Raw genomic sequence first — 15,947 nt, forward strand, 5'->3', positions numbered from 1 at the left:
TGACTAGTGTAAGCACTACCTGGCAACAACTAAAACATCGGTGTGTTATCAACATTATTCTCATCCTAAATCCAAAACACAGCACTGTATCAGCTACTAGGAAGGAAATTAACTCTATCCCTGCCGAAACCAGGACAATTACTATCACAATCTATATGAGCTGCTATGACAGTAGAAGAACAATAATGATAATAAAAACTACAGAATTTAAAATTCTGAAAATTTAAAGCCAGATCTTTGAAATGTCTAAGTTCTGGAAAATTCAACAACAACAAATTTGTGTATTCGTAAATTAACTCCATAGATCAATTTCTTGTTATTGACAGAATTAAGTGAAACCACAGAGATATGGCTTTCAAAGTAAAAAAGGTTGTAAGTAGTCAAAATTAAGATAACAGCTCTTAAATATTCTAGGTGGTAAACCAAATTCAGACTTTAGAGCAGATATATGAACTTCAACCATCTTCAGAGATTTGACAGTGCTTATGAATCAGCACTGGTGATCTATTTCAAGGCTACGTGTTTATCTTCCATGTGGGTTTTTAAATTCACAGATTTTCTGGTGTTAGTTCTCCCCCCCTTACCCTTTCCTCTCCTCCCCTCCCTTGTCTGGCTTTTTCTTTTCATGTTTGGGACATTAACAGCTGACTGGTGTCATTTGGTACCTTAATTTGGTATTTACTTGAGGTAATTAGAAGTTAAGTGGTTCTTTCCATATTCATATACAGTTGGATCACACCAATTTTCTCACCCTGAGGTAATGTGGTACGTCTACAAATGAAAGGATTGCCTCTGCTGGTTTTCTGTTACCAAATATCTGCACATCTTGAGATGCAACCTCTGTTGAGTAATCAGGAGTTTGAAAACACTGTCTATATTTCAGGAGGAATTGATATACAAATCAGCTTTCTTCTAACACCAGGTCTCATCTTCAAAGAGAAAAAGAGAGAAAAGAAAACCTGTATGATCAGAGTTTAAACTGTATTCTGGCAGCCTAGAGAGCAGGACATTGTTCTTACTCTTAGAAAACATAAGGATGCTTTATAGCTACTCATTTGATTCATGCATATTTGGAGCACAAATCACAGCCATACCCAGGATATGTTTCTTGCAGAGCTGGATTGTCTTTCTTAGTCTAAGTCTATCATATGTCTCCCCTGAACTGTCCACTTTCAGATGGTTATAGGCAAATACATTGAGATTTATATATCACTGTAGAAGTGTACATGACTTCAACACTAGCCTGTAAATGAACAACCACTTCAGTAGACTTTCCACTTTTTAGGAATTTTTTGGTTAGTATTTGCAAACTGTGTTACCTTAATACTAGGCTACAGCTTTATTCTCACTGGTATGATGTTCATGGGTATGAAAGGTTTTATTTTTAACAACTCCTCCTCCATGATGCAATTGAGACCAAAAAAGTTCTCATCTTCTTTCCTAGTAGAATGTATGTATTTTTAACTTGCAAGATGCATTAATGTAGAAATTATGACATTAAATAACCACCACAAGACTTTTTTTCCCCACCCCCTGTATTTCACCCTTATAGGAAACTTTTACGGCTTTTTTTAGGCTTTCACCAAGTAACATAAATAGTTCTGCACCAGATGCTTTCTGTGCTCAGTTCTGTAATCTAGGTCCATACAAGCAGTCTTCTCTGCTCATACAGTGACTTAACAACCCTAAAGCACTGCTGGAAAAGAGAGTGGATAAGAGAGCAAAGCAGATTCATTCCTTCCCAATCTGATAAGGTTTACTGCAAAGGACTGTGACAACGCTTCTGATATGGCAATCTGAGCACCAGAGGAAAATGTGATGCATATTCAACTTCTTCATCAGTCACCTGTTTTTACTTATAAGCTCTCTGTATTACCTGTATTTTAAATCCTACAGGGCAGTAACTTGGTATTTATACCCAAAAGTGCCAAACATACATGTATTCAGAATTTTTAGTTATTATGTATCTTGAGATGTGCATGAACCTCATGAGCATTGTCAGAGCTCTGAGACTAAAACATATCATGAATGCTAGTAAACTCTTATGGCCATCTCACAGATGCAATATGCAATACAAAATGAGACACTGTCAAAGGTAGACCCCAAATACTTAGGAATTAGCAAATTTCAATTTTTTTATTTCTGGAAAAGAAGGATAAGCATATGTGTCATGTATACAGAGACAAGTATATGTGTACATATTTTATGTATATATCTATATATAAATAATGCTAATAGTGTGAAGCATTGAAACATATTTGAAAGAAATAAAAGTTCCTTTATTCCTTCTTTGCATTCCATATCATACGGTATGTTCTAGTCCTCAATTGTAAGTCAAAGTGTACCAAAACTGATTTTGTTTGATCTGCCCATAGGATTCAAATGATTGCTATGATCTGTGTGTGCATTATGAACTTCAGCTCAATTCACATTTGCTAAAAGATGGTTAAGTCTTCAGTGAAACCAAAGCAAGTTTCTATAAATCTCCATCTCCCATGTAGTTGATGTATCTCATTTTGAACTGACTCTTCCTGGGATATTTTCTGCTCATTTTAATTCAAAGCTCAAGCTGAACTCATGAGATGGGAAGCTAAGGAAATAGAAATAGCTACATATTGAATAGATCTTTCACACTATTTTTCTAAACTGAATTATTTTATTATATCTCTGTTTTGACATGCAAAGTGAAACCTTAGCATTGGTCATGTTCAATAATTAATCTTAAGTAACTTTCAATTTCTAGAGTACCTCTTTTGATGAAATAGTTTTCCAAATACCAATTTTTGGTAACAAACAAAGGAATATAAACACATAATCAACAGTTAGGAGCATAGTACAGAAATAAACTGCCTAAAACATAATTTCAGGGTTTATGACTGCAGGAAGCATGGAATACTCACTTAATCAGAAGGTTGTAAAGGTTTTCTACCCATGCTTTTACTTTACCTGCCACCTTGCACACTAAAACATTATCATGTTGGTATGTTGGGAAGGTACTAGAAATCTGTAGTAGCTGTTTACCTCATGAGTATGTATATTGATAGTTTAAATCATGTACTACAATAAGGTAATATTGTACAACAGAGAATTCTGCTTACTACAGCTTACACTATTTACTACAGTATAGCTAATCATTAAAAGTCCCAGTTCTGTCGGTAATAATGTTGTGAATAAGTGGAACACACACCTGTTATATTCTGGAAAGCTTTTGGAAGCTGAGAATACTGAGCCCAAAGAAACAAACAAACAAACAAACAAACAAACCACCTACAAAACCCAAATGCATGATCGCCCCAAAACCCTCCCTCCCCCTCAAGACCCACATAAAATCAATGTTCACAATTCCTATGGGCCTTGTTTCTACATGTCTATTTCTTTGTTCTGTTCTCAAATTCCCCTCAGCCCCATTCTGTCTAAATGACTAAAAATGCACAAACAAAAGTTGCTGTAAGCCTTCTCTGAATCATTTCTATTTAATGCACTGAAGACTGTTCAGAGTTTGTTCAAGTTCAGTGCACCTGTAATTTTATATTTTTAATAATTTTGTTTCTGTTCCTCCTGTAATAGTATCTAAAATTTGAAGAATAACAATAAAAATATTTTAAATGTTATCAATGTGCTGCAATTCAGCATTGCTCCCTATCACTTTAATACTTGATTTTTTTTATTCAAAAGCAAACCCACAGCAATGAAAAGTTATTTTTATCTTGAGATCAAGAGTAGGGAACTTTCTTAGACCTTTGTTCCAATATATTTAATCAGTGATGAAATTCTCAGGAGATACAATTACATTTTAGATCCTCACCATGTTAACTGTGGACTTTACATAGTTTCTAATACGAAACTCCCTAAATAATATGTAGTTATCATAAGTTCTCTAAGAAATATTTTTTTTATAAATATGTCTGATCTAGGAGATCAACACTTGCATTTTCAACCAATTATAAACTCAGATATAATTTTGCTTTGATCAAATCTGTAAGAAGAAAAATACTTATTTTATCTAGTAGGTATCTAATTCTGAATTTTCTTGGTCAGTTCTGTACCAGCATAAAGAAACATAAATACAGATTCTTGATTTGTAACTTTCAATCCTTCTTGTATTACAGAGCTACCCAAATAGGATCTTTTAAAAAAATATTTTCTTTTCTTTTTTATTTTTGTCTGTTAGTTACTTAACAGAACTTCTTTTTTTCTCTTCTTTTTTTTTTTCTTTTTCTGCATGTTTACCTTTTGGACAAAGTACAGAATTACTGCACAGTACTTATGTTACATAACTTATACATGTCTATATCTGAAGTAAACTTGAGAGAAGTAATTTCTTGGATATTTTATAGTCGAGTTTTAAATGTGACTTAATATCTCCCTTGTAAATTAGTTTTTCAGAATGACTGTCTGGACATGTCTTATTAGAAAAGCTGAAATCCTCCAACAGGAGACTGCTTCTGTCTCCAAGGAAGTGTTTTCCCTCTGGCAGGCAGATGTGTAAAACCAGTTTTGGTCTTGCAGTATAGGCAATCAGCATGCCTTACTGAGACAAAATGTGTGGCAGATGCTCTTGATAGATTGTTAAGTACATGGCTTGGCTTTTTAAAGTTCATGTTAATACATAAATAATATAGTTGCAAAATAGTTGTACACTCACACTTAATCACTTTCAGCAAAATCAATATTTCCTCTCTGAATTTAATAGGAGCCAGTGGAAATAAGTAGGAAACCTCTAATAAAAAGCAGTAAGTGACATTTTGCTTACAGCTTTGTTCATACCACCTTCAAGCTCACTGCACCATTCATGACCTCAGGAACTTGAATTTATTCACCAGAAACAAAATTCCAATCTCTCAGCATTAATCTGTGCCCACAGAGTTGGCTAACAGTTCCCCACACCACCTGTCTCTGCCCCCAAAAAATTATTTTTTTTAACCACAAGCTGTTACTTCTGAGGGTAATGCATTTTTGTACTTCATATGTCATAATAAACATGACAGGTTGTTAACACAAAGCTAAGGCTATTTCACAGACCTTAGAGATTAGCTGGGAAAAGCCCTTTTAACAGCAACATACCAGGATGTGCCAGTTATTCCCAGAGTGCTCTGAAAGAGTGATTTCAGATATGACTATGATAAGAACATATTTTGCCTCCCTCTGGCTTCTTACATGTATATGGTATTTATGTGTAGACATAGATATCTCTAGTTAATAGAGAAAAAGTTCTGTATATTTGCCATGCATGAATGTTTAATATTTTGTACAATGATCATTTTAAAGTCTTGCTTATTTCTACCTACCAATGTGTCTATTTATCTACCTATTTATGAAATGCATCTATTACTTTGTATGAATGAGGGGGGTTACCCTACAAACTTTTATTTCCAAAGAATCGGTGAATGTTTTTGTGCAATTCATATTTATAAATTTCTCTGCTTTACTCACTGAAAAAGAAAACAGATGTTAGGGGTAGGCACACAGAGTATCACGATCCTTTAAGTCTCAAAACTGGAATGCTTTTGCCGATTCCTTTCTGACAGCAAAGACAATACTGTGATCGTCCAAAAACCCATGGGTATTTGTCATGTGAAGATTTTTCCATTTCCTTCCTCAAGCCCCCGCTTGCCTTATCATTATCCTATAGATGTTATTGTGTCTAAATCTCACCTTTTCAATTGCTATTTCTTCTTTAGTCCATAATAGGTTCTGTTTTCTGACAGTTATTCTCCCTCTCATCTCCTCTCTTCATACCTAGTTAGCTTTCAGTGCTGTGTTAAGAACCTAAGGATGATAATTTGCCAGTTTATAAATACATCTGAGATTACAGGCTTTTCGTGCTCAGTCATGCGATAGGATATTAAGATAACTGTTTAGTGGTAGATTTACAACAACACACTCTGATCTGACTATTTATTATGTCTTTCAAGTTCTGGGAAATTTGTTGTATGTTCCTCTTCTTTAAGAACTATAGTTGCAGTTGTTTTTGCATGTTGTTTTGCAAACATTTTCCAACATATTCTAGAAGTTGCTTGTATGATTCATAGTCAGCCCTAGGGACATAGCACTTACCGCCATCCCATTATAGCCTGTTCACATAAGAGCTCTTCACTTGTTCCAGTCTTCAGAGAAATCTCACGAATAACTGCACAAGTTGTCAAAGATAATAAATAATTTGAGGGGAGAAAGAAATCTCTATAAATACAAAAAGTATGTAATGGCAAATATTTAATGTTGTTTAAACAGGCTTATTTACTTTTTATTTACTGTAATTTCAGATCATTAGTGATATTTAAGCTTTAAGGACTTTATTTCTTTGGGAATACATTACAAATTATACATATACTTACTGGACAACTATGATTTTAACAGCAAGTGGTTTCCCTTTTCTGACATTCATGTGAACACAAGATATCCACCTTGAACAAACAGCTTTATTTTCCAGTACAGAATTGCCCAGTGTCCCAACAGCAAGAAATGTGAGGTGTATTGGCATTACTGTCTGTGGATCTACCTATGTATAACTGAGCCTGAGGGAACATTAATCTAGGGCCTGACACTGTCAAATTTTGTGTTTAAACTCCTTAGCTCTGGGCAATGTCTTCATATGAGCCAAGAAAATGCCTCTCTTCTTCCTCTCCAGCCCTGTGAAATAATCTGTGTGAATCACCCTTCACACAGAAGCGTTGGTGCTGCTTAGGAATTCTCCCTTAACTCCTCTTTGCTTCATCCACGGATAATGCACAGATAACTTCACGGATAACTGCTTTATACAGATACTGCATCTAACAAAATCTTGACATTGCAGCGACACGACACATAGCAATTGTCACTATATATGAGTTATCTGTTATCAGACTACTCCTTAAATTGAGAACATACTGTTTTCTCATTATCTGTACTACAGTTCAATATTTACCCATCACTGTGATCAACCTTTTACTTTAGTAATAAAAATGCAAGACACTATCACCATGTGGCCCTGTAATACAGTATTTCCATTGCTAGTAACATGCTTTGTACTGAATTTGCAAAACCTCAGGACTGAGTTTTGTCAGGTTTCCTCTGTCTGAACATTTGTTGACCTGCCTGCAGCCTTGATTTGACTGTAACAGCAATTTCTCTGTTTGACCAGGTATCTATGGCTCATTTGTTTTACTTTTGTTTATCTTTATGTGGTACAACCATAGTTTTATATAGATAGCAGTAATAAGCAGTTATTCTATGTAGAATAAGACATTTACGACTCTAACACACTGAAGTGGTGTGGACAAAAACAGGCCTGGTACGATAGCAAGGATCTTCAAAAAAGTGGAGAGACAGCGTGCAGCATAGAGAGGTACCTGCATGGGAGGATTAGAGATGGGGCACAGGCTTGGATCTGAGGACCACGAACTGTGAGCAACTCACTAATCATCAGTTAAAGAAATGCAGGTGGGCAAAACTCAGTTTTGGGTTGCAAAGGAAATAAAGAAATAGTATCTAACATACATAAAAGGCACCTTATATAGTACATTTGAATATAACAAGGAGACGCAGATAAGTGGAGTATGCATGTAAATGTGTATTACAAAAAAAAAACATATAAAAAGACTCTGAAAGTGTCTCCTATAGTTAGGAAGAAGAAAACATTGACATGTAGATCATATTCCTCCCAGTGAATGACTCCAGATACCGACAACTCTCCGTAATATGCTCCACACCCCCACCCCACCACCAGAATGAAACACCAGGAGCCAGAGGAGCATGGAAAGAATGAACATAAAACCAGGAAAAGGGACAGAAACTAAGAATTGTGTGTGCTACATTTGTAATTATATTATTAGTTTTACTGAGGCTTTTTCTGTATAGACTGTGCTATTATTCTTTCTTTCATTTTCTGTAAAACTTAGATCTATACTAGTAATGTTTCTTGAACTGGACTGTTAAGATTTCAGTTGTTCTAAAAATAAATGTTTGGCTTTGTGTATATATATATATGCATATATATGTATGCACACATATGCTATATACATACATATACGCGTGCATATAAGGTGCGCTTCCTCTGTCTACAAAATAGATTTTGAGTATAACAACACAAATTCATGGAAGGAAATGTACATACAAGATTTTGTCTTAGGGAAGGTATTTTGATCAGTTTTTCTTTTGGTGCACACATGACAGTACACATCACTTTTCTTACATTCCTATCACTATATCCAGGGAATGTGCTTGTAAAGAAAGACCTACTCTTTATTAATGTTCCTGCAGTAAAATGTCAGGTTCACAGCAATTTGATGTAGCACTTAAATTTTATCCAAGGTCCTCCATCTGTTTCATATTTCCATATGTTGATTGGCATTTGCATGCTTACAGCATCTATCTGTCCCATGAGCATGCATAGGTTAGCGTAGTTTTTTTACCTCTGCCATGGGAGATAATATCTCCGAGATACTCTTTTCTAAGATATTCTTCCTCAAATGCTTTATTTTTCATTGATCAAATAGCTTTTCTAGCATGAAATATTATGGCTGGAGCAAAAGGCTCAGTACACAATGACCAACCTTCATGGCTTTCAGGTTCCTGTACACTGTGCACTTATCTACATAGCAAAGGCAGTTCGTCGCATCCTTTTCTCACTGCTGGGGACATCAACACTTACATTTTCTTGGAAATAGCTGATGATATATAGTGATATTGTATTTGTCTTTTTCACAGAGATACCACATTAGCTGTTTACTTATTAGCAATTAACATATCCAAGTTTTTTACATTACTGACATTTATAGTTCTTGACTCTATAGCTTACAGCTGAAGTCTCAGAAAAACAGTTTCTTATATCTTACCAACAATAGCTTAGCCTAACAAGTATTGTTTTGTGTAAAAGTGGATCTAGAGTTTTCATATATCTCAACATACCAGCAATTGTTCCTTTATTCACTAAAATTCCTCCTAGTTTGACCTATTTCATGAATACCAAGATATACCTGCCAAGGAAGATTTAATTACTTTTGGTTAATAATTTGCAATTAACAGAAAAGGTATTTGGGAAGGGTTGGGGGGGTTGTATTTCCCTTTTCTTGTCTTTTTTCTCTTTTTCTTTTTTCTCCCTGTATTTCTAAAAGGATTGTCTTTATCCCATTTTATTATTATTATAGATATATTGGGTCTTAGTCGAATATTGCAACTCCACTGAAAGGAATGGGATTGAATTGGTGGCCAGCCTATTTTACTGTCTTCTCTAATACTAATTTCTTTAATCTCAAGATTCATTTGAAGTTTCCTTAGGTTTGATAAGAGTACATTCGAAAATATAATGAATCAAAAGTATCGTTTTGTTTACATATAGCTACACTCAACCGGAAAACCCTGGTCACCAAAACGGTACCAAACGTGTAATCTGATGATATGACCATGATCTGTTGGTACACTAAATAAATTAATAAATCTCTTTTCTTTAGCAAAATCACAGAACATAATGTAATAGGTCACATTTTTGTCAATTATACCACTAACTTACAGAGGACAAATAAACAATGAAGGAATTTGCTTACAAGTAGTATTCAATTTGCAAGTTAACAAAGTTAACAGGGGTTTTGAAAACATCTGTCTGCATAAGCTCTTAATACAAGAAAGCAGAACTTATTAATACAAGAAAGCAGGACTATTAGAGGCATGCTTTTTGCACATTACATGTGAGTAGCTTCCACTAGTATTAACACGTACTTCATCTCAAAATGATACTTTACTGTTAAAAGAAAACAGATACAATCAAATCTGGTGGTATAAATGTCTTATGATAAGCATATACCTTTCTTGATAAATGCTGTGTAGGAAAATAAATTCAAATATGAGCAGAATCATACCTCTTCAGCATGTATAGTGTACATGTACCTATATGTGTATATAGATATTTCCTGTGTAAGGTTTTTTTGATACAAAACACCCTGTCTTGAGTCTGAAAATGAGTTTATGAACTGGCACTGAAACCTATACAAGAGAATAATTTACCAGCCACATTCTTATTCCATGAGTTTGTAATAGAAAACAGTAATTTCAACAAATAGTGGATGGTAAATTTAACTTGTTGTCAAGATTTTTTCCCTTTTTTCTTTTTCAGATATTCTTAACTATATTTAAAAGATCAGTGATGGCCCATAGGCACCTATTCAGTAGATTTTTAGAACAGAAGCAGGACAGATGTGATAGAAATGAAAATTAACACTATAAATCCATGCAAATATCATACTTACTGATTTTAAAAACCCTATACTACAGGCTGCTAAAATATAGAATAATTTTCTAATTATTGCTTTCTTAAAAAACCTGAACCCTGCAGTTGTCATAGCTGAAATTTGAGCAAAAACATACAGGTAATAATAACACATGGGACTGGTGAAGCTCTGCTCCTCTTGATTTATAACACAGCATCCATTTATAGTTAAATGAATGTGCATGCTGCCTTTGTTCCATTTCTTTCTTCTGCTTTGTTAGCCAAATGGCAGGTTGATTTTAAAATTCTTCAGTGGTTTATAAAAACTTGAATCTCAGTTGCATAATTCCTCCAGGTGCTTTCTTCATCCTCGATCTCAATAATGATAAATTTGATCTAGGTATATGATGTTACTGAACTGTAAAATTCAAGAATCCAAAAGCCTTAAAACAAGACTTCAAGATTCAAGGAGCTGTCATTCGGGACAGCTAAAATAGGTACATGTGAGGAGCGTATTTGTCTTCTGTCTATTCTAGAACAAGTTTACCCTCATTTCACTTAGAGCATATACCACATCATACAGCCTTTTGTTTACTTCAGGATGAGGATGTTCAAAAAGGCTGTTACTGTGGAATAGCTAATACATCATAATTTGTTATCCCAGGATAACTTGCTCATGCCCATAACCTCGCTTAGCTGTTCTACACATCTAAGTCACAGCTATCTACTTATTCTAATGTGAGTAAAGTTCTACAGCCTTTGGGACATATTTGAGCACTCTTGTATAATACTGCATTCTCTGAACAAACCCATTGGTTTCACTTTAAAAGCTCTCAAAGACTTCAATGAGCTGTGAAATTAAGCTCTACCGTTGTACTCTTTTCAATCTGAATTTCATCATGGACATTTGTACAGCTGTTTTGTTGTATGAATGTTTGTGGAAAAGCTTTTAATTCACCTGAATCCCTGATATTCACACACGAATGACCATATACATAATACCACCATATAAACATGAAATTACTGGCAGAGTTTGACAAGGCAAAGTTGAATGAAGGTTGTGCAGGATAGACAGTCCTTATGACTAAACTGAGTCTTGTGCCTCCCTAAGGTCCCATTTTTTACCATGTTTTTGGTTTGGTTTGGGTTTGTTGTTTTTTTTTTTAATCTAGGTGAGAATCTTTATGTCCTATGTACAGTAGAATATCATGTTTTTGTCCTTACAAGTGGCCAATATTAATTGTGGAAATATTACTGAAATCAGTAATGCTGTGTTAGTTTACAGTAGTTTAAGATTTTCCCCTTCAGGTTGGGGAGAGGAACAATATTTGAACAGATTTATCCTAAAGACTAGAAAATCCAGAAAGAAATAAAGAATAGATTTGGTTGTTGAAGAAATGCTTTATTTTAGGACAGTATTATGATTTTCAGGGAACCCAGTTCTGATTTTCAGTGATTCTCAGTAACAATGCTGTGTTACTGAGAATCAGTAGGCCATGGACTGGCACTGCAGCACTTTGTGATGTTCACCTCACCAGTTGAATATCCTACTGGGTCCTAGTCAGAAGCTATGCAGAGAAGAGCAGGAATAACTTCTTTCAACAAATACCAGAGTCAAACCCAGTAACACTACCAATGGAAACATTTGGGAGAGAGAGAAGAGGAGTGTGTTGTGTCAATGACACATGAAAACACAGGGAATAAGAAGCCTGTGTCATAGCACAGCCATTCCTCTCTTCGTATTCTCCAACATCCATTACTTACAACTATTCTATGCAAAGTCTGCCTGTACTTTGTAGACAGGGAGGATGGTGAGATACTGGATTACAGCCAGAAAAATAGTCTTACCATGTGAATAAGCAGCAGCACACATGAGGTGACCCTGTATGATAAGATAATAAATCCTCTCAGTCTGTCTTATGTATATTAGAAACCCTTCGAGCGATTACAGCTAATGAGAAAATAATTACAGATCACAACTAGTCCATAAGGAAGATGAACAGGGAGAAAAAAGGAGCACCTATAATAAATATATTCTTTGATCGGCTCAGAGGTGGGGTGCTTGTTGAATGACCTGTCCTGGTTAAACAGGAGTACTTCATGACGATGAACAAAAGAAAATCTAAGATACAAGCACTTTCGCTTGAAAATCCTGGTAAAGATAGGTTTCAGTAGACAAAAATAGCAAGTTTTGACTGTTTCAGATCTAGCTTACTCTTTATAACTTTTTAGCATGTTTGTCTGAACAGACATTAGGTTAAAATATGAAGATTGATGAAAAAGGTACATAAGTTTCTTTCAGAGAATTTTTGCCTGATTTGAGCCAGAGTCCCCCAGCCACAAACTGTAAAGCATTTTGGAACAAGGTCAGTAGAGCTGATATTAATCCTGACTGAAGCGGATGATTCTTATAGCTATACTTAAAAGAACATTTTTTAATGGGAATTTGATGATCTTCTAGTATCTTCACAGTCTGTAACAAAGTTTGAATATGAACAGAACATATTTTTACAGTATGTGTGCATTATGATACCTTTTATTTGTCTCAGTTTCAGATTCAGTGCTCTCTGCTGCAATTTTTCTATCACCTGATATGACACAGGATGCAGGTATTGGTAAACTCAGTATAATTGTACTAAAACACTAGGTGGCCAGTGATTTTTTTTTTTTTTTTGGGAAAGGCAGCTTATTTGAAAAAGCAGCATATTTGAAAAACATTACGGCCAACATGGCTTATTTGAATATTAAGTTTTTTCATATAGTTTATTGACAAACTGTGGATGAGGACATTTAGTCTGGTATAAAATAGAACATTTGAGAGCTTTGTGCTGAACATTCAGTTTAGTAGTATTATCAGTAAGTGATATTGGTGATTAATATTTTTCCCATTGCAGTGTTAAAAACCACTTTTTTATCACTTGAAATATGAATTTATTACAAACTAAAGCATAGAACATTTGAGAGCTTTGTGCTGAACATTCAGTTTAGTAGTATTATCAGTAAGTGATATTGGTGATTAATATTTTTCCCATTGCAGTGTTAAAAACCACTTTTTTATCACTTGACATATCAATTTATTACAAACTAAAGCAGCATGGTCTGAAATAATGAGAAAGTGACATATCTGTTGTGCACACACAGTCTGAGGAGCCAAATTGTCATCACAATTCTTTGATGCCTTTCATTCCTGAATACAGATTTGAAGGGGTGATCCTTGAACGTTTGTCCATCTGCCTATCTATACATGAATATTATAAGATATAGGAAGGAATTTTTTGCAAATATTAAATTTAATTAAATGCCCTCAGAACACCAGGAGATAATACATGCATGTCATTTGTCCTGAAATATTGGCAGGCTTTTCATAGCAGCATGTGTGGCTACAGTAGGTATTAGCAACACTGCCAGCCTGACACCTGCACTAAGCAACAGACTCACCCTAAAGTAATTTAATAAAATGTCTTTTGTTATTAAACCAAGAATTGTATGTTGCCAGCCGAGGTGGAAAATAGGTCCCAGAGGTTGTTCTCCCTTATTCCATCTGCAGTTATTTTTAGGGAGCTTTAATATTTAAAAGTCTATTACTAATTTCAGCGTTGCCTGCACAAACCTGCTTTGTAGTTCTATTGCCAAATTATCCCTTGAAGGCAAGTGCTGTAAATAATTTCTCAGTTCTGTTCCTAGACACTTGCCAAGGTCATTATCTAGCTTTCCCACAATCCCTCTATCCTGACTTTGATTGTGAGTGGTAACTAAGAAACAGTTATGAGATGCAATCACAAGCTGTGGCAGTCTTATCAAAAGCTGAAGATGGTCCCTGAGCACTCTGATGAAGCCAGTGGCTCAGCTGCTCTTGCTTCCTTAATACTTCATTTATCTTTCGATTTGGTCAACCAACAAAGCAGCAACAAGAGCAAACATAAAACAGGCACTACGAAGCTGACATGACAACCAGAGAGAAAGGAGGCTCCAGAAAACCATCTGGCTGGAGCTGATTATAGAATTCCAACGTTTAACTTCTAACCAGCAATAATTGATTCTTGTGTTCTTATACTTTGCTTCCTTACCTCTCACATTGTCAAAAGTCTGATATCATTTTAAAAATGTAAATAATTATTCCATGAAAAGTTTTTCTTGAGTTGAGGCATGAGTTTCAGGATCAAAAGAATTGCAGTGTAAAGTTGTCTTTGTTTTATACAGCCTTATGATGAAAAAACATACCAAAATTGAAGAAACACAAACTGCTCATTTCTGAAAGTCACAGGTTTACATGCATTAAACATAGGACAAAAAAAAAGCAAGGTTGATGTGCAAATACAGACACCTAGTTATACACTGAAAAGTAATCTTAAGTGTCCATGTGCAGTTCATGTCCTTAAGTTTAGGAACCACATAATGAGATATGACTGCAGTTATTCAAGTTCACATAGTAACTATATGGCAGACTCCTTAGCAGAATCCAGCTTACAGCCCCACATCCTGGCATCACTCAGCCCCTCTGACTTTGAGTAATACTGTTTTTTTCTAAATCTAGGCATTTGGCCTCTACAGATTGACAACCTGAAAATTAAAATACTTTACAAGCTTCTGGCATTTCAGGGTGAAATCTGGTGGGGAAGGAGAAGAAGGACAGAAAGAAGAGAAAAAGAGAGAAAGAAAGAGGGAAGGAAAGAAAATGGAAAAAGAGAAATGTCAGGCTTCTGACTCCAAAAAATTAAATGCTGCAAGAAATGCATTACATTCTTTTACTTTTTTAGTGAATAAATTATGTATGTAGTATTTTAGTCATAGGCTATTTTAAATTCAAAAGCTACATCTCTACTATTAAATGAAATAGTCAGGCAATATTCCTAGGAGCTGGAACTTGATTGTGCGTATTGTTAAATTCTTAAGGTAGAGTCTCACACAGTTTTTTGTCTGGGCCAGTCAGCATGCTTCTAAACAACTTCTGGGCACAGTCAGAGATTTACCAAGGTACAAGGAGCTTTCTGCTTCTGAATAAGCATTTGCATAAGACTATCTTATTTTAGGAGATGGGAGAGTTTGATAGTATGAAAGCAATTATTCTATGTCTGTTCACTTGAGTGCTAGAGAATAATCCTAACATCTTTTAATTTGTTTACATAGACACAATAACACTCTAATTTGAAAAACAGAATGTAATTACATTATATACAATATTTTATACAGTAAGAGTGTATTCAATGCTAAATACAATATTTCTGAGAATTTCATTCTGAACAAAAAACTATTTAAAAATTTATTTTATTTTAATCCATGCAAAACAAGACCAGAATCTCACCAGCACAATTTTTAATTTGCGTTTGCCCATGACTCAAATTGGGGCAACACAGTAAATACTTCTGTATTAAGATCTACTTTTGTTTTACAGGTGTGGATGATTCATTTCATAATTTTAACCAGCCTATAATACATTTAATCAAAAATAATTTATACAAAGGAAGAAAAATATTTTGTGCCTCTGTGTTTCTTATTGTAGTATTTTGAACTTAATTAAAATTTTTTCAGTAAAAAAAAATTTAAGTGGTTTCCTTCTACAGTTGGATAATTAGTTCTTTGTGAGTTTAAAGTATCTCATTCTCCACATGATATTTCTTATACATTATAAAGATATACACTATAAAGATATACATTATATTTATCCTTTGGATATCCATGTAGGAAACATACACTCATCAACATAGGTCAGGGTTTGGGTTCATTTGTTTCTTTCTTTTTCTTTTTTTTTTTTTTAATGGGAATACTA

Source organism: Aptenodytes forsteri, unplaced genomic scaffold, assembly GCF_000699145.1.
Source record: "Aptenodytes forsteri isolate BGI_AS27 unplaced genomic scaffold, ASM69914v1 Scaffold144, whole genome shotgun sequence".
Lineage (NCBI taxonomy): Eukaryota > Metazoa > Chordata > Aves > Sphenisciformes > Spheniscidae > Aptenodytes > Aptenodytes forsteri.